The sequence below is a fragment of the Pleurodeles waltl genome, chromosome 1_1, assembly GCF_031143425.1.
Source record: "Pleurodeles waltl isolate 20211129_DDA chromosome 1_1, aPleWal1.hap1.20221129, whole genome shotgun sequence".
In the NCBI taxonomy this organism is placed as follows: Eukaryota; Metazoa; Chordata; class Amphibia; order Caudata; family Salamandridae; genus Pleurodeles; species Pleurodeles waltl.
In genome coordinates, this window is record NC_090436.1 from 88,388,340 (window position 1) to 88,410,159 (window position 21,820).

The 21,820-nt window shown below is 42.5% G+C and overlaps 1 protein-coding gene and 1 long non-coding RNA gene across 3 annotated transcripts in view; one reads left to right on the forward strand and one right to left on the reverse strand.

The window, feature by feature from the left end:
* The window catches only part of KIAA1328 (KIAA1328 ortholog), a 665,562-nt gene that overhangs the window by 267,278 nt on the left and 376,464 nt on the right, over positions 1–21,820 (forward strand). The gene's annotated exons all lie outside the window — the stretch shown is intronic.
* LOC138268385 (uncharacterized) overlaps positions 2,131–21,820 on the reverse strand; it is an 81,754-nt gene continuing 62,064 nt past the window's right edge. Inside the window, exon 3 of the long non-coding RNA XR_011199993.1 lies at positions 2,131–6,294. This is a non-coding gene — a long non-coding RNA (uncharacterized lncRNA). The remainder of the gene's footprint in view (positions 6,295–21,820) is intronic.

The following is a 21,820-nucleotide window of genomic DNA, read 5'->3' on the forward strand; positions in this document are numbered from 1 at the left end:
TTTATGTCTAAGTCGTGAATTTGCCATTTAATGGCGTGACTTCGTTTTAGCCACCCACAGAAGATGCTGGTAAAGTGTGAAACAGGCTGAAGGCAATTGTAAATACAATGTCTGAAAGACAAGTTTCCATTTTGTACTGTCCATGCCTTTGAAGTGTGTAAGGCTGTGTTTATTTACTAACGAAAACTGCAAGCATCTATCAAGACCAGGATTGCAGGTTTCAGTCCAAACCTAAATCAAATGTGTCTTCAGCTACTACGTTTCAAGATATGCCCAAGAAGTCAGGATGACTTCATTTTGGGGATGCAAGAAGTATATCTAAGAATCTTGGAGCATGGGCCACGGTCATTGGAAGGTTATTGTCCTTTTAAAATCAATAAAGGTATATCACTGGACTAATGAGTGATTGGCATCATCAAGGAAGGCTGTGCCATACACCTACATAGAAAAAAATATAAAATCCCATCAGTGCTAATCCACGTTGTATTCAGAACATTATGAAGGCCTTAATTGCCCAGGACCGTCAGAACCTAACAAATCGTCCAGTACTGAAGAAGAACAAACCTGGCCCAATGATGTTGCCAAATACCAAATGGTCACGAGCCTTCCTTTTCAGGGCAAGATCATCGACAAACCTCTCACAGCCCATCTTGGTGGAACCTACGCAATTTTTACATTATCCTCATGTGGGCGATGACATTATGTTTCTAAACTGTTTTTAAGGAAGGAGATCAGACCACATCCCAATGGAAGGCCTGGCACTTAGTTTTGTGTCACCAAGACTGCTCAGAAATGCTTTAGGACATGAGATTTGCGATCCAAGCCCCTAACCTCTAAAATTCATTCTCAGATTAAATTTAATTACTTTGTTCAACTGAATAAAACTGGAGGTCATCTTGTTCCTCTTTCGTGGTCTTGAGGTCTCGGCTACAGACCACTTTAGCTTGCCATTAGAACCCTATTGTTTCCTTAGAGTGGCCTTTGTGTCTGCCTGTTGAGCATGAATGAATGGTTCTGTTGTCTGTCTCACTTCCCTGCTACCGGTACAATTGCTTTACTCTATATTCTTAGAGACTTCTACTTTTGATGTCAGACCATGCACTGCAGTTCCCCTAACTATTTCTAAGGACCGCTTGCCAAGTGGCTATGTTACAATGTTTATTAAGCCATTTTAAGATGTTTGCCTTTGACAGGCCATGCTCTGGGTGCATATTACAATGAATTATTATAGTGCTTTAAAAAAATACATGCTGCTGCAGTTGCACATGCGTCCATGGCAAACGTTGAATGTATTTTGGTAAAGCATTATAAACATAATTGAAAGATTGCCACTGCAGATACTCACTCATCTGTGACGATTTAGTCTAATCTCAGCCAAGATAGTGACTGTCCTAAGCTGAAGAGGCATTGGCAACGCTAATAGGTTGCACAGCTGAGACCTATTGGCTTTGCCAATGCTTGTTATGTTTTAGCTGAACCTATGTTGAGTGTGCCGATTGGTGATTCAGTCTGCAGTATGCACCTTATAAATATTAAAACATCAAAATCCACCATCATATATATATATAGGCAGAAACGCAGATTTCCTTTCATCACTACCCAGGGGGTGGACAGCCGTCTCTATCTTGTAGCAGCATATGTTCTCTGCAAGTCGGTGAATTCTCGAATAAGATGAGAATAGCTATTGCATTCAAATGTAAATTGTTATTGCCTTTTCTAAAATGTCAAGAAAATGCTCCTTAAAGCTCCCCTGCACATTGAGGACCAGTACACTTTGTAAATTCTCCGGGTTTTGGTCTGTGATGTGTTCTGAAACCTGCTGAATAATAGATCTTAACAGTAATCTATATGACCCTGGCTAATCCGTTCTTACTAGTGGCAAACTGCTTCTTCGTCCTAATTACAACAAATATACTTAACTTTAAGCGTCCTCGTTTCGTCATAAAATTGATGTTTTTTTAAAACTTCTTATATTTTTGTAATAAAGGCAGTTTTTTTTTTAAATCTACATGTTCTAAAGCCTACGCTTTTAAAATATTTTGTTTGACCAGCTGTTTTGCAAATAATAAGCCAATTCTGCACTCCCGCCCTAAAATAACAACGTTTTAACGAAACAGTGTGCTCCCCTTTAATGCCGGCATCCTCCTAGTTGGCAGAACATTCCTGAGGAGGTGAAAATGTTCCCATTTCAATTTCAGTTTAATGACACACTTGAGTCCGGGATCTGAAATGTCAGCCTTTGTATTTTCAAACCTTTGGCAACTTGAATAAAGCTTACACATAAGAGCAATCAAATCAGCCAGCAGCAGGCCAAATATCAGTCTCTGAAAATACATTTTATATGAATCTATTCTCCAGACAATTTGAATTTTAAATGTTTTAGAATATGACATCTTCATAGAAGTGAATACAGATTGAGGCGGCCGGGACTATAAAACCAAAGTTTTCATGCTCCGGCTACTTTTCCCCTTTCTTCCACAACCCGTTAAACTGTGCAACTAGACACAGTGCACACGTTTACTGCTTTCCATTTCAATAATTTACTGCCCTCCTGACCTATAAACCGAGAACCGCTACTGGGCCTTGTTTCTGATGGGCGCCAGGACACATTCTACAAGGTGTAATTCATGGATTTAAAATTCCTAGTGCGCGGAAGGTTTTATATCGGAGAACAACAGAATTACATTATCTGAAGCTGTGCCCTGGGACTGGCCATTAGTCTCGGGAGCCGCGAGCGAAGGCCAAGCCACCCGCTTTCTTTTCCTGTGTCTCGTCTTCCACAGGCCACCAGTCCTTTCCCTTCCTTTTTGTGAAAGGAAGACTTTATTTTGAAAATACCACTGCGCAACTTAATTTGCTTGAATTTCATCCATTTTCTTAATGCTGCTCGGACACCCTGCTTCTGCAATACAAAAGGCAGTTGCTTGCTTTTAACCAGCGGTTCCTAACCTACGGGGTCTCGGAATCCTCCTCAGAGGGTCCGCGACTGCTCAGAAAAGTAAATAAACTTAACAGTTTGGATCTCCAGCTTTCAGTAATGGTTCAATGTGAGTTCCCAGGTTCCGCTAATGATAAAGCGGGGGTCCACAAAAGTCAAAAGGTTGGGAACCACTACTTTTAACTACATATTAAGGTAGGTTCACGGTATGTTACCTGAATGCCAGACTACGTGGCTCTAGAAAGGTTTTGCCGAGAGGCTGATTCAAAATGGCGGCTGTAGGCAAGGGAATCTCTCCTCTGAAGCTACATCAGTGCTACAACGTTGAAAAGTGGGGGATGCGCAGGTTAGCCCCAACCTCCAGGGAGGATGGAACTCAACACAGGACTGACTCCAAGAATCATAAAATACCAACATGGAATATGTTTTAGTGGCCAATGTCGTGTTAACTGGCGTCAGTATTCTGATGAGAAACTTGTGCTAGGAAACAGCTATACGTGGCATAGTAGCGAAGCTGATTTGGGCCACGACTGCCAAGATGATGTTCAAACTCAACTCTGACTAAAGGGTTTGGAACATTGGCATGATGGCGTGTCATTGAGTGGCATTCAATTGATTTGTCCGTTAACGGATATTATTACAGGAGTCGGGCACAAGAAATCCGTGTTAGTGGAACCATCAGTCATCCATTAAAAAGTCACCAACATATGCAGCAATCAGGGCTATAATTCAAATAATAAACAATGCCCATGTATTACTGTTTGTAGCAGCCACAAACAGTCTTACAAACAGCCGAAAGACTTATGCCTTATTGAGACTCTTAGAGTACGCAGTGCGAGTCATAATCTTTAAGGTAAATGTGTCTCAACTTAAAAGGTATCTTGGCTCTGGACCCTCCCCCATATTAAATGAGGAAATTAAAATAAATCTGGTAAAACAAACCCTCACAGTATGGGATATAGGACAGTTTCAAGCAGTGCATAGATTCCTATTCACTCAAAGGCTTGGGCTTGGGTGATATTGGGCTTTTAACCTGTCAATTTTGTGCTGAAATGTTTGCAAGTTGCTTAGGAACAGTATCCTGTTGATGTTGAGGAGGGATAGGTTGCCAAGAGCAACCATGTGCTGTTGTGAGATGGATGCTTTGCACACTTGGGATTTATCACTAGTAACTGAAAACCACAGCTCCTGGTTGCATCAGTAAGAGCCATCTGCTCAGTTATGCCTTCTGCTGTCTCTGAAAAGGCATCTACCACTGGTGCCTACTTGCATGTATCTCTAAAGGAAGAGCCCAGGTGTTTGATTCAACCTCTAGTACAAAGCATTTGAAGCATGGTTCTGGTAACAGTTCTGGTATTTCCAGGACCACATTGTACTCAGAATTATAAAAAGCCCCATCCCCAAACTGCTCCAGAAACACACTACCACAAAAGAGTAGGAAGCAAAGTTGTGAAGATCAAATCACCCCCATTGATAGTTTACTCTTCTAGTCATAAAAGATTAGAACAGCTAAAGCGTTGGAGATGAAGAGGAAACCCACAGCAGTGTCCCTAACTAGACAATTCTGTTTACTTATCAACTGCATTTTGAAATTCTAGCTCTAACCTCTCCTTCACAGAAGTTTGCTTTTTTTCTGACTGCCACAAGAACATCTGTTTTAACACACCGCTGATATTGCCTAGATCCACAGTTCCTTAGTTTTCTGGATGAGTTGCACTCGCCTCTTGATTTGGAACAAACATTTCAATGTTGCAATAAGACTCATCCAAAACGTTTTGGAAGACCCACTGGCGGTCGTCAAGTGTACAGCAATATGGCCAGCATTCTTTAATGCCTATCACAATACAGTATACACATGTTCTTTCTTGCCCTCATTCGTTCCAGTTCTACCAGAAATCACCAGAGACTCTGATGTCTTTTGAAGTAGAGGAGACCCCAAAATGTATTTTGGATATTGTTCACGTGTCCAGAAATATCACTGCAGAAGCTATCGGACCTGTTTCTTGAGGATTTGTCTTTGTGTATAGAGGCCAATGTTTGTCTTCCAACATCCAGATGTATGCATGTGCTATTTCTATAGCATACACCTAAGCAACACCTAACCAGAAACCAGTGTAAACCCTGTAAAGGATCAACAACAAAGATCCAGCCATTGAATGATTGGTGGGGAAGCTTGGATTTGAGAGGTGAGGTGGACTGTTACATCGTCGTGACGTAGTGCTCTTTAGCAAGGTTTCTTTTCAGCTCTTTCAGAAGTTGAAGCAGGGTTGGATGATTTGGATTAATACAGGCATGTCAGTACACATCCTTTGGGAATAAATGGTGATAGTGCTGTTGCTTGTTTTCACTTTTTTGCACATGTGCTCCAGTGCGATGGTGGCCTTGCTGTGAACATTCCAAGAGCCACCAAAGGTGGTAAGCTTGTGATCCAGATGGGGTGAGGTCTTTGTGGATGATTCATCTTATTCTGAAGGCCGTACTAGCCTAAAAGGAGAGTAAGTGAAGTTCCAAGAGGGTAGGGGTGATGTTGTCAGATTTATTCTGGCCCTTGGTGACGCGTGCAGAATTCCCTGAAAAGACTGGCAGTCTGGGGTCTGTGGTACTGCAGAGCAGGGCACTGCAGGGATGAGGTTTTGGAAATGCGTAAGTCTGGAGTGTGAGAACAAAATACACGAGCACTATTATGATAACTCACGCAAACATGTTGAAACCCTACCTTATTGTTCCGTTGATGCTTTTAAGGTTAAACTTTACGTGGAAGGGAAAACATTTGCAGCTGTTAGGAAGCGTAGATCTCTTTTCAGACCAGTGTCTGACTCCTTTTCTGCAGCTGTATCTCCAGGCTGTAGAAGGCTGACTTCCCTTGGTCAATGCAGGAAGCTCTTCTGAACATTTAGGCCTAGCCACCCTCGATAGGGGGAAGAGTGCTTATTTTTCTTCCGTGACTCGCCATCATTTAGTGATAAACATTGTTGGGGCGGTTACACCATAAACCATCTTTCTGACATCCTCTGTGGAACTATGAGGTTCCAAAAATTCTTCTTAAAAGACACATTAAACTGGTTCTGTAGAAAGAGAAAGGCCTAGAGTTTATTCCAAATACTTTATCATGCCCAGCAAGACCAAGGATGCATTCTAGATGGCATATTTTAAACTTCAATATAATACTTCCATTTGCCAATCAAGGAAGAACATTGCCAATACTGAAATGTTTACCACTGATGGTCAGAGCAATCAGTGCACGTGTCTATCCTGAAACAAATGTTTTTCAAAGTATTTCCCAAAGACATTTGGTGATTGTAGTCCACCTCTGTCTTCACGGTTTTCTCCTTTTCTCCTTCCACCGATTAAGATAGCTGTGTGGGAACACAATACACAGGTTTGATCAAAAGAACGTTAAAGCAGTTTACTTCAAATTTCCACTTTCAGACATTATATATATATATATATATATATATATATATATATATATATATATATATATATATATATCTCCACACACTCAAAAGGTGAAAGTAATGCTATGGTTAGGTAAAGTAATAAGATCTTACCTTACGTTTTAAAAACGAACCTCAGAAACTCACGAAAAAATAAACTTTAACGTGGCATTATAATTAGGTGTTGAAGTAACACAAAACTAATGTTTAAAAACTAAAAAAAAAAAAAAGCAGTGAAATTCGCCAGTGTCCAGCCTTCAGATTTGCACAGCATGGGATTCGTCACAAGGCCTAGCCCCTTGCCCTGTGCCATGGACGTGAAACTTGCGCTGTGGCTCCTGCACAGTACCCCAGTACCTCAGCGGAAGGCTGCGCTGGACCTTTCAGGAGTAGCACTGTACAATTTTGTAGTATCAGAGTCCTCTAATAGCGATAGCAACATTTTTCTCCGAGTTGGGGCCAGACAGTTAGATCTCGGTAGTGCTGAACTAGTACCAGTCTCTAGGCACCAAATAGGCCAACGGCAGAAAAAAATCCCTCTTCCAATCCGAGGGCTTTATTTTGTGAGATTTGGCTGAATCCTAGGGACCAACCATACGGATATAGGTAACTATTTTAACCCTTTCATGACCACCCCAAGCCCTTCTTTTAACAGTGAATTTCAGATTTTGTTATGATGCACCCAACTTTGCAGCCCCTGACGAACACGTCCTTGGTCTAGAGGCTGGCACAGCCCAGTGTGGCCATCCAACCCAAAGTGCACATGTCTTTGGGCTGTGCGTCGTGGACTCCCAACCCCCTCTTTACAACCTTCAGACAGGTTCTTCAGGGGTTGGCTGCAGGGTTGTCCGCAAATGCATATTCCCCCCTCATCCCATGGCTTTTGAAAATTTGTTCCAACTTGCCCAAGCATCCGACTTGCAAGTTTCAAAACGGCAGGAAAAAAATCTTTCCTAATTCAACCATTCACAGTTTGTAAAAAAAAAAAAAAAATGTGATTGGCATGATAAAAATGACAAAGATGTACAAAAGTGAAATTCCGCCTGGCAACTTTTTAAAATGCTAATATCTCAAACTACTGCACTGAGTACCCCAAAACCATGCTCTTTTTTGGTTTGGTGTAAAAGTTCTACTTTCATGCCAAGTTTGGTGTAAATCCTTTCAGTGGTATTTGCTAAATCTTTTAGAAAAAAATTCCCATGAAAGCTAAAAATGGGAAACTACTGCTTTTTCATCTCCTCCCTGAACTTTTGGAGGGATCTTAAGAAATTCACCCGACTGAGTAAATAGATTGCTAAATTTCACGCAAATCCATCCACAGGCTCACAAGTGATAGGCCAATCAAAAACAGCCATTTCAATTGTGACTGTCATTTTTGTGTGGGCTTTCACAATGCATTGAGGTGCCAGAACTACTGTTACTGGGTAATAAGTCTCCTGTATTATGAAATGTTTTGAAAGTAGAATAGTTAAGGCTTCGTGCAGAATTCCAGTGTTGATTGGATGCTAGTGAGCATGCAGTTTCTTAGACTGATGTTCTATGCAGGCAGCTTGTTTGAGGCCTCCCACATCAAGCATTAGCTGATGTGATGTTTAATAAAATTCCCAGCCAGTTGGACAAGAGGCAGAGCGCAGTAAGGAAAATCACCTTTGTAATATTTTGGAATCTTAGTCCTTGCCCTCCCTCTATCATGACACCTACTCATCCCACTACATGACTAGCCTCAGTTAGGACCGACCATAATAAAGTCTTGCATGTTAGCCATGTATTATGGAACTGGAATGGTTGGTGCATGGCACGGGGCAGACTTAACGTGCGACGTTGCATGCTCGAGCATGTTAGTAGAGGCCTTTTAAGTGAGAGCATTCTTTTTTAGAAAGGCCTATCCTGCTATGGCTGCACAAACTATTCTCATCATTTGAGACAAAGTGAGGGCAAAGACTGAATTACCACGAGGATAATTATTCTTCTGCCTGCTGCTTTTTTACCATCTTGCGCTCCTATTCTTCCTCGTCACAAACTCCTCTCTGTCGGTTCCTATGCAGTGTTTTTTCACCGCAGGCCATTGCTGTGTTTGCATTTTTCTGAAGACGTATTGTTTTGTCCTTCATCCACTGTTCTTCACCTAATCATTCAGGTTAATGGCTCGCTGCTACTGATTTTTGTTTTATTGACCTGATGTTCTTCTACTATGTCCACTACTCCCCTTTTCATTTGTCTTACGTTTGCTTTCCCTTTTAGTAACAATGGGCCAGATGTAGCAAGCAGTTTTGCCCATTCTGTGTCTATGGGAAAATGTGTTCGTACATATGGCCCAATGTTCTTCTACCTACAGTTTCCAAACGGGGGCGGTCTGGACCCGGGAACCAAAAAAGTGGCACCATTAGTAAATTACATAGCTAAAAAAAGTGGCCCGTGACCACATCGGAGTTGTTTTGATCTTATAAATAAACCACTGTAACAATAAAGGTTATAAATTGGAGGAGAGTCCAACACTTTTAGATTTTATATTCTTAAATGTATTAACTTTGTCATTCTGAAATTCATTTCAAATCACACTTTAACCATTACAACATTAATTCAATTAAGGAATAATTTTCATATAGCAGTTTCGGGTCCTTGAACAGTCCTGTCCAATTCAATCAAACTCAGTGTTGCTTTCTGGTTGATATTGTTGCAAGACCGCCAACATGTTTCGTGGCATAAGTGAAGTGCTGCTTCTTCAGGGCTAATCTCAACCTTGCTGCTCACAGTCCTCTTCTGTCTTGTGTGTACTCAACATCGCACAAAGCATGCCTGCGTTTTATCCTGAAATTATTCAGCAAGCTGGACAGAACCTAATTGCATGGACTGTTGCCAGTCAAATACATTTTTGTGCTGGCCTCAAGCTCACAAAGGTGCGTGAAACTTCACAAACGTCTGCCAGGTTTCATAGGAAATTCTCCGGAAGACTGCATACAAATAATGTCAACAGGGCTACAATGGCAGGACCACTTCACAGAAGGTGCATTCCACTTTGGATATTAAGCTTTTGTGAAACACCTTTCCATTTTTAGAGCCCATTAAGCAAGTACGTCATGACACAGGAATACTGAGCATTCTAAGATTCTGCTGAGTCTCAGTAAGCAATCACCAGACTGGACTCTTAACACTTTTATATTCTGTGCTCCCTTAACAACAGCTCTAGAATTGATGATTGCTGCATTCACAGCCCTGACTGCCCTGAGATCTAAAATGCAGAAGAGGGTGCTGACAGGAACATGACCGCCCAGTCGGTCAAACGATCACTCTGACTGTGTTCTATGCCCCACCTCACCTTTGTGGAGAAGGAGAGGCTCCACTGCTTGTACCCCAAGAAAGCTCTGAGCTTCTAGATTATAGCAAGGTGCAATCAGCTGTTTGAGAGTTTTGCTAGAGTGATAAAAGACAAAGCTGTGCCTAAAGCGTACTGTCTACAATTTGATTGTGCTGTGCATTGAGATCTGATATGCGGTGACAAAGAAGCAGCCTCCAGAAGGACTGCAGGCTCATTCTACCAGGGAGAAAGCTGCTACCACTGTGTTAGTACACTGAGTCTCTCTCTCCTAGACATATGCTACGTGGACATATCTCCATACGTTCACAAAGCACTATTGTCTGGATAGCCAGGGCTGGAAGGGGTGCTTCGCCAGCTCAGTCCTGCAGGACCTTCTGGTTTTAGCCCATTCACAGACTGTGGCTCCCATAGGTACTGCTTTGATATCTATTCAGAAGATGAGGAATTTGTAGCTAGAAGTCTCTATCAGAAAAACAATTTACCTTCTGTAATGCTTTCTCTGTCTAGTTGCAGATTCCTCACCAACCCTCCTATCCTCCCTGTTCTGTGATTGGAATCTTTCCATTAAAAAGATCCCAAGTCTAGGACTCTGCACTTGGTCTACCAATTTGCTAGTGGGGCTCTGTGTCTGGGGAGCGAGGACGGTCTCAAAAGTAACTGACGTCAGCACGCAGGAGTGGCATCTTTATGGGGTGTGCATGTCATTTCCGGTGCGGAACTGCATCAGTGCGGAGCTGTATGGTGCCACCTTCTGATGTGCAGAGGTACTACGAAAAATGACGCAGGAACCAGTCTGACACCTGGGTAATATTCAAAAGGTGAGGAGTCTGCGGCTAGATACATCTCTACCAGAAAGAGTGTCACCAAAATTAAGTAAAAGACTGGATCATCTTGGCTGCTACTCCAAGGCTAAGCTATCATGTAGTACAAAGGGAAACCTCCTTTCCTTCATTTCTATATTAAGCATTTAGTAATCATCAAACATGTCCTTCTCTTTTGGAATTTCCCTTCACAAACCTTTTGGTGTAACTTAAAACTACCAATTAAAACCCCAGGAGGACCATGTCCCTGATACAATTAGAACACATTTTCACACTAAAGAATGCCCCATTTGCATTGATTTGAATTGCAGGTTTTGAAACAGGAAATGACCTTTGACCCACTTTAATTCGAATATTGTGTATATTAGGTATTATAATGGGCTGAGGTTCAGAAAAGTGCTAAAAACCTGGTTAATACCCCACATGAGCCTTAGGTACGTACTATCCCTGCAGTCTGCTTGGACGCTAGGACTCACTCAGCACTGGGAACCCTTCGGGTATTATAAATCCACATAACATATCATATGACTTGCCCATTTATTGGTGATTAGATTAAATCCGATTGTGGTATTTTTTGTTGTCCAAGAGTCCTGTCCTCCTTTAGTCAGTCAGTTGAAAGCATTTTAGATATATTCATCCACTGGTTTATAGAAAACAGCCTTGCCTTTAATGCTGGTGTCTGAAGATTGTAGCAAGTTCATCACTCAGCACTGGTGCTCCTGTATTGATCTAGTAGAAGATGGACATAGTTGAATTGCTCTTCCAAATTTATTTCAGGAATAGAAGCAGGCAAGCTACGAAGTGACACGCAGGCAGACTGTCAGCTCCAACTGCAAAGCAGCACTATCAGAACAATGAACAACATTCTTTTGAACCATGAAGCTCAAGGTTCCAACAAGAGATGATGCAATAGATATAACCAATGTTCTGCTTGTGCTACAAAGCATTTCCTTCTTCAGACAAACAAGAAAAGGGTTATGGGATCCAACCTCATAGCAAACAGCAAACCAATAACTGGTCCGGGAGGAAATTACCTGTATCTGAGATCTCTCTGACTGGTACTCATGTGACTAGTAGGGAGGCTTGTTTCTGAAGTGGAGCTCACCCCACTACAAGTAGCAGGAAGGCTCACTGATGCAGAGGAGCACACCCTACTTCCTGCACTTAACTGCACTTCCTCTACTTTGTTACTGTGCCTATTGATCTACAGTTTGATCAACCTTGACTTCTTTCTCGGCTTTCCATCATTTGCCCTCTGATTCTGACAATGTTCCCACAGACCTTGTTCATATCACTGGGACACCAAACGTGTTCTCACCCGTTCTGAAGTGACCCTGCATTCTTACCCTCTCAAAATCACCACTCTTGAACAGTACAACTTGCACTTTTCTTCTGATCAAAGAGCTTCTTCTGTTTAACATAGAGATATTGAACATTGGTCCTGAGAAAGACATCAAATTCTTGGATTGATGCATATTGCTTGACCCATTTGGAGATCCAGGCTGGGCTATAGGTTAGTAGCAAGCTTCCCACCCCGCAGCAACTCAAAGGAGACCCCTTTTTCACAGAATGAGGCATGATATGCTAGAACCATGATATAGAACTCAGAGAACTAGACACCACACAGTTGTTTATTCCTTTTATGGCCTAGAAGGTAGCAAGATTGGCTGGAGAGGGGGTGAGCAAACCTTTAGCCTCCTCCTCACAGTTGCCACATATCACATGATCTTTCACTGCTTTTGCGATATCTTTGTCCATGGAAGGCCATTCAAACATAGTCCATATTCTTTTGCTTGGTGATCATACAACGCAAATGCCTTTCATGAGCACTAGCTGCCAGGGCTAAACCCAAGCTCACTGGTGTACCAAACATGTCTGCCTTCATAACCAAGCCATCCTCAACTGACATTTCATCAGCAACTTTCACAGCATTCCTCTCTTTGGCCCACTCACTCTTGACATACTGTTTGCCCCATTTCGACACTTCATCCACATGCATCATCCTTGCCAGGCACGGTTTAAAAATGCACATACCTGCTCAGTGTCCACGCATCTTTTAGACAGTTCTCTAGCTTATCAACCTCATACCCTACATGTTCACTTTCAGTAGGGAACCTGCCTTGCATTTTTCCTACCAAAATGTCAAAATGGTAATGTAGAAGTTTAGGAGACAAACTAGAAGTTCTCAGTACGTAGCCCTTAAAACTACTGGGCATATAAACCAGCAGCTTGTGATCTGTTGGCATCAAGAATCTCCCTCCTCACACATAATGATGAAACGTTTGAATATCCTACCAACACGCCAAAAGCTTCTTCTCTATCACAATGTAGTGGGGCTCAGTGCCCTTAAAGACACAATGCATAACCCACAGTGAAATCATATTCACCATTTCTGTAAGGAAGCAGACCCCCAATCCAAAGTTGCAGGCATCTACCCTCAAGTAACACTGCAAAGTGAGGCTACTAGGCTTCCAATGAAGTGGGCTTCCTGTCAACCAAATGCTTCCTGGCAATTACGATCCCATTGGTGAAAGGCTTCATGTGGTTGGGTAAAATTCAGGAATGAAATTGAAACAAAATACACACTGGGCCATAAAGGACTTCAAACCATTCTTGTCAACAGGACTGTTAATAATTGCAGTGTCCAAACCAGGATTTGACTTGCCTTGACTCGATCGGGCTTTTCCTATAGATGAGAGATTCACACTTTTCCTTCTTTAGGACAACCTAGTGATCTTGTCGGGTTGAAAAAACCTGACGCAAAATCCAGTCATGTTCTTCTCGTGCTGCACATGGACCTGGAGCACAGCCACCTTCTGAACCTCTTAAACATGTCACACGTATTCACTGATAGTTGCCACTAAGGCTAATCCAAACTGCATCCCGCAGCGCTGGAATGTGACAGTTCTACAGAAACGGTATAATCTCTGGATTCAGGGTCAAGTTCTACCTGGATGTAGGTCGAAGCAAGATAGTTTTGTCAACCGCCTGCAACCTTCCAACATTGCCCACCTTTTGTTTATTTTGGGAAGAGGGCAAGAATCAATCCAAATCTCCCTATTAAGGCTTGGTAGGCCAACACAGATCTTAATCTCCTGTGCTTCCAAGGTAGTTCTCAAAAGCACCAAACAACTCTTTCTGCTTAATAGGTGGTTTGCATGTGTTTTAAAAAAAATGGTGGCGGTTGATTGACTCACTATATGGCAGGAAATGGTGTAGACCCCAAATGGGTTTTTAAGAAGATCAATAAGTTATCAGTACTTGAACTCAGTCACCTAATGTGCAAGGCAGGGGTGATTCGTCAGTACCTCAATAGGGACGCACATCTGTCTTTTTTAAGTACGAGCTAAACATTTTGGTGTCCCTTCTAAGGTGTGTACGTCACCGGGAAATGCATGCATGTATGAAACTGAAGACTGGAGTAGGGTAGACCTCTGCATCAGTGTGTTGCATTTGCTTACAGTTATATGCCTTACTCCTGCTGATGTTTCCTTGTTGTTACTCGGCAGTAATACTTGTGTCACAAGGCCCAGCTGGTGAAAAGTAGCTTGTGATCATCGTATGAGATGGGTGTCATCCCGCTTTGTGCAGGTGCTTAGCAACTGATCATTTTATCAGGAAGGAGAGTCTGTGTGAAGATTTGCATATCGACAGGATGAGTAAAAATAATCCGTCACTTGCATGCGCCTTTCAATGTGGCCCTGAGATCTGAAACATGTTGTACGTTCCACTGCGACCCATGAGGTGCCGATCGCTACTCACCCCATAGGCAGTCATTATCGGCATGTGATTTAGATTCAGCCTGCCTTGATTATTTTACTGTCGGGCTTCTGTGAGGAGGTTGTGGATGCTGGAGAGATCCCTCAACAATGCCCAGCGGTGTGCAAACTGCAAAGACCTTCTTTAGATGTAAGTGACACCTGGGATCTTTCCACAGGTAAGATAGCTCAGCAGGCTCGTCACTTGTATAGTTCTGTAATGATCCAGATGGAGGAAGTCACACGAAGTTCTTTGGTGAATTTATTTCAGAAGTATAAGCAGGCGAAGTCACCAATTTGCACGCAGGCTGACAGTCTGGTCCATCTGTCAAACAGCACTTTAGCACCAGAACAGCAGACCGCATTCTATATACCCCTGAAGCTCGGGGTTGGACTATAGATGAAGCAATAGATTCACAATAAATGCTGGAGAATATTAGAGCCCTTCAAATGAGAATTGTTTGGTGAAACTAACTAGAATCTTTTTGCAGTGTTTTGCTTCTCTGTTCACACGGAAAAATGCTGATGAGCAGATTATTAAAAGTAAAGTAGCTTCATTTAATTTCTATAAATCAAAATGTTAAGCAAAGCGAAGATCTGGAGTTATGGAAATGGCGTTCTCTTCCTGAAACCAGCAAATCCTGTCCTAATCAATCAAAGGCGCTGGGCTGTGATTTCATTATGAGCAATCTGAACGGTTTTAGCTCTGGGGCTTGGCCCATTGGTCTGGCAGGCGATGGCGCGACATCAGTCCCTATCTCGGAGGTGCCAGCCTATCTAGATGAAATTGATTGATTTAAGCGGTTTACTTGCCGTTGGCTCATGCTGTGCACTTGGTATGAGCTGCACTTTGGGCTACACAGATGTTCAGAGGAATTAATTTTGATTTAGTAGCAGGTGGAAGGAAATAGAATCTTCCTCTCTTGTTTCTCAGGGTTTGTAGATAATTGGCATGGACAGACCTTACTTGCTGTCTTTCCAAAACCCCTCCAAATTATGACACATTCACCGAAAGCTTGTAACTTCAATTTTATTACTTTTTATATTCTTTAGCAGGCTTGGCCATTTGTTTCCTGATCTCTGATACAAATGTAATCTGAATTAAATGACCAGTTCATTTTCCTCGCTCCATAGACTGTGGCAAGTAATAAACAGTTTATGTAATCACCCTAATCCTAGGCTGGGCCAAAAAAGGTGATAAAACCGTGCAGTGTGCACCCCATCACACTGATTTCCGCAGCTTGCTGAAGCCGTGCATTATGAATATTGTTGGCAGTTCTTCCCCATTGACTTTGTGCTCATCATCTTTGAGCGGTGATAAAGGCATAACCTCCCGCAGATTATTTAGACTGTAATCCACCAAGTGAATTTCATTTGACTTTCTTATTTTCTGCATTCTTTTTTTTCATGGGGGATGCTCTTTAAAGGGTATACATGTTAGTGTCTTAATGAATCTACCTGAATTTGTGACTCAGGTCAGTTCTGCAAGCTAATGTCCAGCAACGCCAAGTAAGTGTCCCATTCTAAGGAAAATTCACTCCTTTTAAATTGAATTGTAATGATGTTGTTTACAGCGATTAGGAACAACTGAAGGTGTGACGGAAATAAAAACAAGTTATAGTATGTCCCCTGGATATAGACAGATATGCCACAGAGTTCCGGTCTGTGTTTTTTGCTATAGTGCTGGTCTTTATTTGAACAGTTTCTCTCCCATGTTTGGGAATTCCTCCGGAGGGAAGAAATGTATATTTATTTTTGGAGGTCAAGAATTATTCATCACGTGATAATTTTAAAAATTTTCCTTCCTTGGTTAAATGAGTCCTAGCCAGATATCCCTTGCAGCGATCTCTGCCCTAACAACTAGAATTTTGTTGACCTGTGAGCCCCCTTACCTTAAGAGTATCATCCATTCAGTGAGCCTAAAGCTGCAGTATTTGCTGTCTCACCTCGAAGATGACCCCTGAAGACTGCAACACCATCAGGATATGAACACATAGGTGGGTTGAGTGTACTATGTTTTCACCTGCTATTCATGCTGTGTCCATCTTTGACTTGTATAAAAGTCTGCACCCTGCTCATCTTTTGAAAAAGTAAATGCATGAGTCTTAGATACTGTAAAGGCTTCTTGAGCCTTTGATGTGACTCACTTTTGGGGTCAGGTTACCTTCAGTAACTTAACGGTGTCTGCTTACTGATATCTGGAATGAACACAAGACTTCTCTTAAAAACAGTGCAGTTTCATATATATGTTTTTATTGTTCATGATGGATTGCCATGTCATAACTCTAATGATAGTTAATAAATCCAGTGATCCACCAATAAAGGCAAGATACAGCTTTATTGAACTGCAATCTCGAGCAAACGTCCACAGAGGGCAGTCAGCAGTTATTCGAAGACATATTTGAACCACACAGTTCTAGAACCTAATGAGTCAAATTCCAAATGTATCCGGGGGCCGCTCCTTCGTTAGGGCGGAGGAGCGTCACCCCCGTCAGCAGCAGCAGGTGAAAAACCTTTAAAAGAAAACCATATTAAACTCTGTTTATTATGGTTTTCTCTTAAAGGGCCGGGGCCACAGGGGTGACGAGCTGCGCATGTATGTGTGGCCGGCCGGCCAGCCATCTTGGGCTGACCAAACACACATGCACAGTAGGCTCTCTCCAGCCCAGCAACACAGTTGCCAGGCTGGAGAGAGCTTGCACAGGCTCCCAGTCTGCCTGGGAGCGTCCTGGCTGGGTGCCCCCAGCCAATCCCGATGCTGATCTGAGTAGCGTCTGGATTGGTTGCAGGGCAGGCTGGGGAGCCTGTGCCTGCAGCAAAAGATGGAGGAGTGGTGGAGGAGCACGGCGTGCAGGTAAGTTTATTAAAAAAAAAATATATATATATATATTACTATTACAGCAAATAGTAAATCCACTCTAGCCACCACTGACAACTCACACATTCACTTACCACTCTGTTGACCCTCACTGCCATCCATTTCCTCTACAGATAGTGTAGACAGCATGTCTTGTGTCTTACACCAGGATTAGATCAAACCTCTTGCACCAAATACTGCTTCCCATTAATGGACACCAATCTACTGGGGTAACCCTCCCTCAAAAACACATCCACCATTAACTCAACAAAGCTCCTGGTATTGGCTGCCTGATAAAATGGCCCTCCTACCTTTGAAAGCATAATCCACCAAGACAATGGCATGCTTCCGAATAGGTGATAGAACATGGAATGAACCTCGAAATCAAATTCCCAACATTTCCAAGATTTTTCTGGAAGTTCAGCTTTCACCATGGACTGTATATTGCATCTCAGACGCTTCTCTGACTGTTTACCTACCACACATTTGCCAGTTCTTTGGTCAGTGCCTCAGTTCACATCAGAACACCAATACCTCTGTCTCAACCTTTTTTGTTCCTGGCCATGCTTGCCGATACGGGGGAGGGAGCGGAAGAGAGAAGAAGGCGGGAGTCTGAGAGAAAAGATGGCCTTTACAGATTTTCCTTAACCTGGAGTGACTATATATAGTTGACTGGGTGGGAAGATCATTTTAGAGTTTTGCAGCCAAGTAAGAAAAAGAATACCCCCTCAATCTGAGACTTTGAAATGCAAGGAAAAGCCAGTCGCTTGGCATAGACTGAGCTGATGGAACAAGAAGGAAGGTAAGAAGTGAGCTTCTGCCTTGAGCAGGTGGGACATGCATTGTTCACCACATTATGGGCCATCCAGAGGGTCTTGGCTATAGCACAACTCTTGATGGGAAGCCTGTGGAGTGACTTTAGTTGGGCAGACACTCACTTGAAGACAATGAGTATAGTAGTCTAGAATCTCTAAGTAAATAGAATTTCCATAGTCCAGACAGGAAGCAATTAATGAATGAAGCTCAACTTTTAAAGGCCAATGATCGCTCCAACATGCATTGACTTCATAAAAAGGTCCAAATGCCAGGCTCTTTTGAAGATGTAATCTATGAGGCATTTCTCCCAAGAAGAACGTTTGAAAAGCTAGAGAGCCGGTTTGATAATGACCATTGAGACAAAAAATAACAATCTATCAATTTTTTTTTATTTCACATGCAATATGCTTTCTTGAACATTTTGTGACTACTGCAGTTGGTATGTTGTATACAAACAACGCATTTAATACAATTTTCCCGCCTGTCAGCCGGAACATTGGAATATGACCGTGGGGGGGGGGGGGGAGGAGGGGAATCTCCAGCATGACAGCAGTGTCCTCCCTGCAGCATTGGCGGTCTCACTGTGAGACCACCAATGTCGTCATGAGGCCCATACTACTTAAATCAACATGGAGTGAGTGCGTTTGTTTCTTGTTATTGGTTCCCCCCAACACCACCAAAATATTCATCACGATTGTCTCCCCAGAAGAGAATTTATGTGCAAATTGATTATGCCTGCTTGTATACACTCACATTATGCTCTCAGCTGTTTTATTCCTCTAGCCATTTTAGTAGAAATTAAGTTTACTAAACTAACTAAAGGGGCACCCTCTCCCTAGAGAGGGTGGGGTAGGTTTTCTCTGTACAACCAAGTCTCCTAGAAAAGAATAATCATATTTTCCTCCAGTTCTTTATTTAAACAGTCTGTGTCCAACAGTGGATTTAACCTATGCGCATTCTAGGGTAGACCCAGAAGTTGTCTGGGAAGCTCTCCTCCAGGTCTAAATCATTATAACCCCCATTTATTTTTCCCATCACTGGTTCAGGCAGGTATAGCGGTTTGCCTTTTGGGTGCCTGAAGTTTGCTATGAGTGGCTGGTATTAGGGACGGTTACCTTCTAAGTTTCCACTAAACTCCACTGAACGACTTTGAGCATCCTAGGGCCGTTCAAACTGGGGCAGGGTAATCTGGTTACAGGTTAATTCATCAGTGCCTTCTCTGCACCGTTCTCTGCCTCTGGAATTGTTGGGAAACATTGGGATGTTAACTCATTGGCAGCACTATGGATTCGTTTTATTTTATCATTAAAGCAGTACAAATACGTTTGAGACTTCTTTGTCTGCTACAAACCCAACTTGTTTGATACCTTTTGTAAAGGTGGCTTACAGGGATAAGTAATTTCTGCAGCCCTGAAATATGGGGGATCTAATTGATGTCTTCCTTTTTTTGCCCCACCTCTCTGAAAGTCTACGTACAGGAAAAGATCATTGTCCCTTAAGCTGATGTTATCCTCACAATCATCCCACTTTTTCGTTGTCATTTCATTAAGATTCATTTCCTCCTTTAAAGCAGACTGTTGTATCTTCTACCTGCACTCCACATGGTTCTTTCTTTTCCTCTTTCCTAGGATCGAGTTTGTTGTTCTAATTCCTTTACCATTACCATTGGATGTTTTTACACCAATAACAGCAGATGTCTTATTCTGAAACCTCCAATCTTCAGGTTTACTTTGGGCAGTATAGGTGTTTTTTGGGCAGCCTTACATCCTTTCTGGATTTTATTGTTTTGGACATTGCCTGTTTTTTCTCCTCCCCATACCAGCCCTCCGCCCATTTTTTCGTGACATCTTTTGCCCTAATGTCTGTCCTCTGGCAACGTCTGTGGGGGTGTGTTAGCCTGCTAGACGAATCAGGGTAATTTCTTCTTATCAATGGGACTTTTGTAAATGTGTACTGTGGGGTTCTCTACACCTTTTCCCCACTCGGGGAGAACATTATTTTCCATATCTGTGCCACTAATTAGTCTTCCCAAGGTTATTTTTAGCTCCTGAGCTATAAATCTTAATAGACCAGAATGGTTTTTCAGCGTATCATTATTCCAACCTATTGATTAAAGAATACAATCTAAAGCATTTTGCATGAAAAAAGAATGTCCAACATTGAAGAGGATGTAATTGCTGACATCTCTAAATTTGTGTTTCTTGGCTTTCATGGCCTGATGACTTAAGGCCTTGTGCCTTCAGCATGCTTTCCTTGCTCATATAGATCATGACTCTCCACAGGACCAATGTCTTAATCCTGTACCCCTTCCCTGCCAATTGTTGTTCATAGTCCTGTGATGTGGAATTACGACAAGGCAGTCGTTTGTGCGAGCCCCATCCACAGACCCATCAAATGAATCAGCTGGAGGTACGTTGACCCCTGTGTTCATCAATAAGGCAGACAATATCTATGTGCTAATGTTATCTGTGTCTTATCTGAAGGAGGATCTTTATGACACGCTGTCTTTATTAAGTTTGAAGTGCTTCTCCACCAATTCCTTAATTGAGGCTGCCAACTTAACAGAGGGGGTCAAATCAGCTAATGAATCGACCTGTAATCAGCGCTCGTTTATGGGACTGCGTCCTGGAGTGAAAGAGGCTAGCACGCTGCATTTGCTTCATATTTTGCCATGGTGATGGTGTTCGACTTCTTCTCTCCTTTTCTTTTCCCTTTGTTGGGGGTCTTTTCTTTTGAAGGGGAATTACCACCTTGGTCATATTAAACTGACATTTGTTTAGTACGTTTTTCCCTAATTGTAAAATTCTAGGTATTATTTCCCACACATCTTTCAAAAACACATGCAAGATAAAATTGCTACTGGCTCAACTCACCCCACGAGATAATCGCCACCACAAAACCCACCCTCCATATGTTCACTGTACCTATACGTATGCTGAAGGACTATTACTGTTTAGGTTTGCTGGTTGTGCCTCTGAATCTGGTGCAAGAGTCTTGGAGCTGAGGCAGGAGGAACCCACCAGTGCACTCAACTTTCCACTCCTTGGCAGACTTCCTAGACCTCAGGAGCACCAGCATGAGACAAGGACTCCACTCTGGGCCTTGCCACACTCCTCACGGTGGTACTGCCGACCAACCTTTCTGGCACACATATGGGAAGACACAGGTGCTGGTTCCAAGATCCAGAACTAGAATTCTGGCAGATTCAAAGGCTCAACCGAATAGCCTACGAAGTCCAAACAAATAAACGTTAATGCTGCAGGAATTCGCCACTCGCATTCATTCGGTTGCCCCAGTCATTTCAGGTTCACCACTGCCAGTGCCAGGAGGAGGCACAATCATGCGTGATCGAGGCTTCAACAATGAAGGCGCAGCAGGTAGTAGCATTAAATGAAAATCTCTCAGCATTAGAATCTACCTTTGGATAAACAATCTATTACTATGCCTTTGTTCCATAGCCGTCTTATACATATTAAACCAAATCAGGCCATTAATACCCAATTTGCTTTAGTAGATAAGGTGGGATAATCATCACCTTTGTACCTTTTGTGCGATTATCAGTTTTCTTAACTTTAGTAAAATATATAGTCTTTCAGGTGAGGAGGTTCAGAGTAATCACCATTTGGTCATACCTATCAAGTTAAAACATCGAACAAACCGGGTTGGAACAAATGTCCTACCTTTGAAGGCCTTCTTGAAAGTCACTTACTGCCCTCTTCCCAAAAAGCACAGTGGGGACCTCTGCCTATGTGTAGATGGCGCCTCCAGTGGGGCCTTCTCTGGCTGGAAATGTGATGTATCCCTCTCAGACACTCAGGCAAAGGTATGCATGTGTGGGGAGATGTAGGGGCAATTTAGCTACCTCCATCTTGAAGTG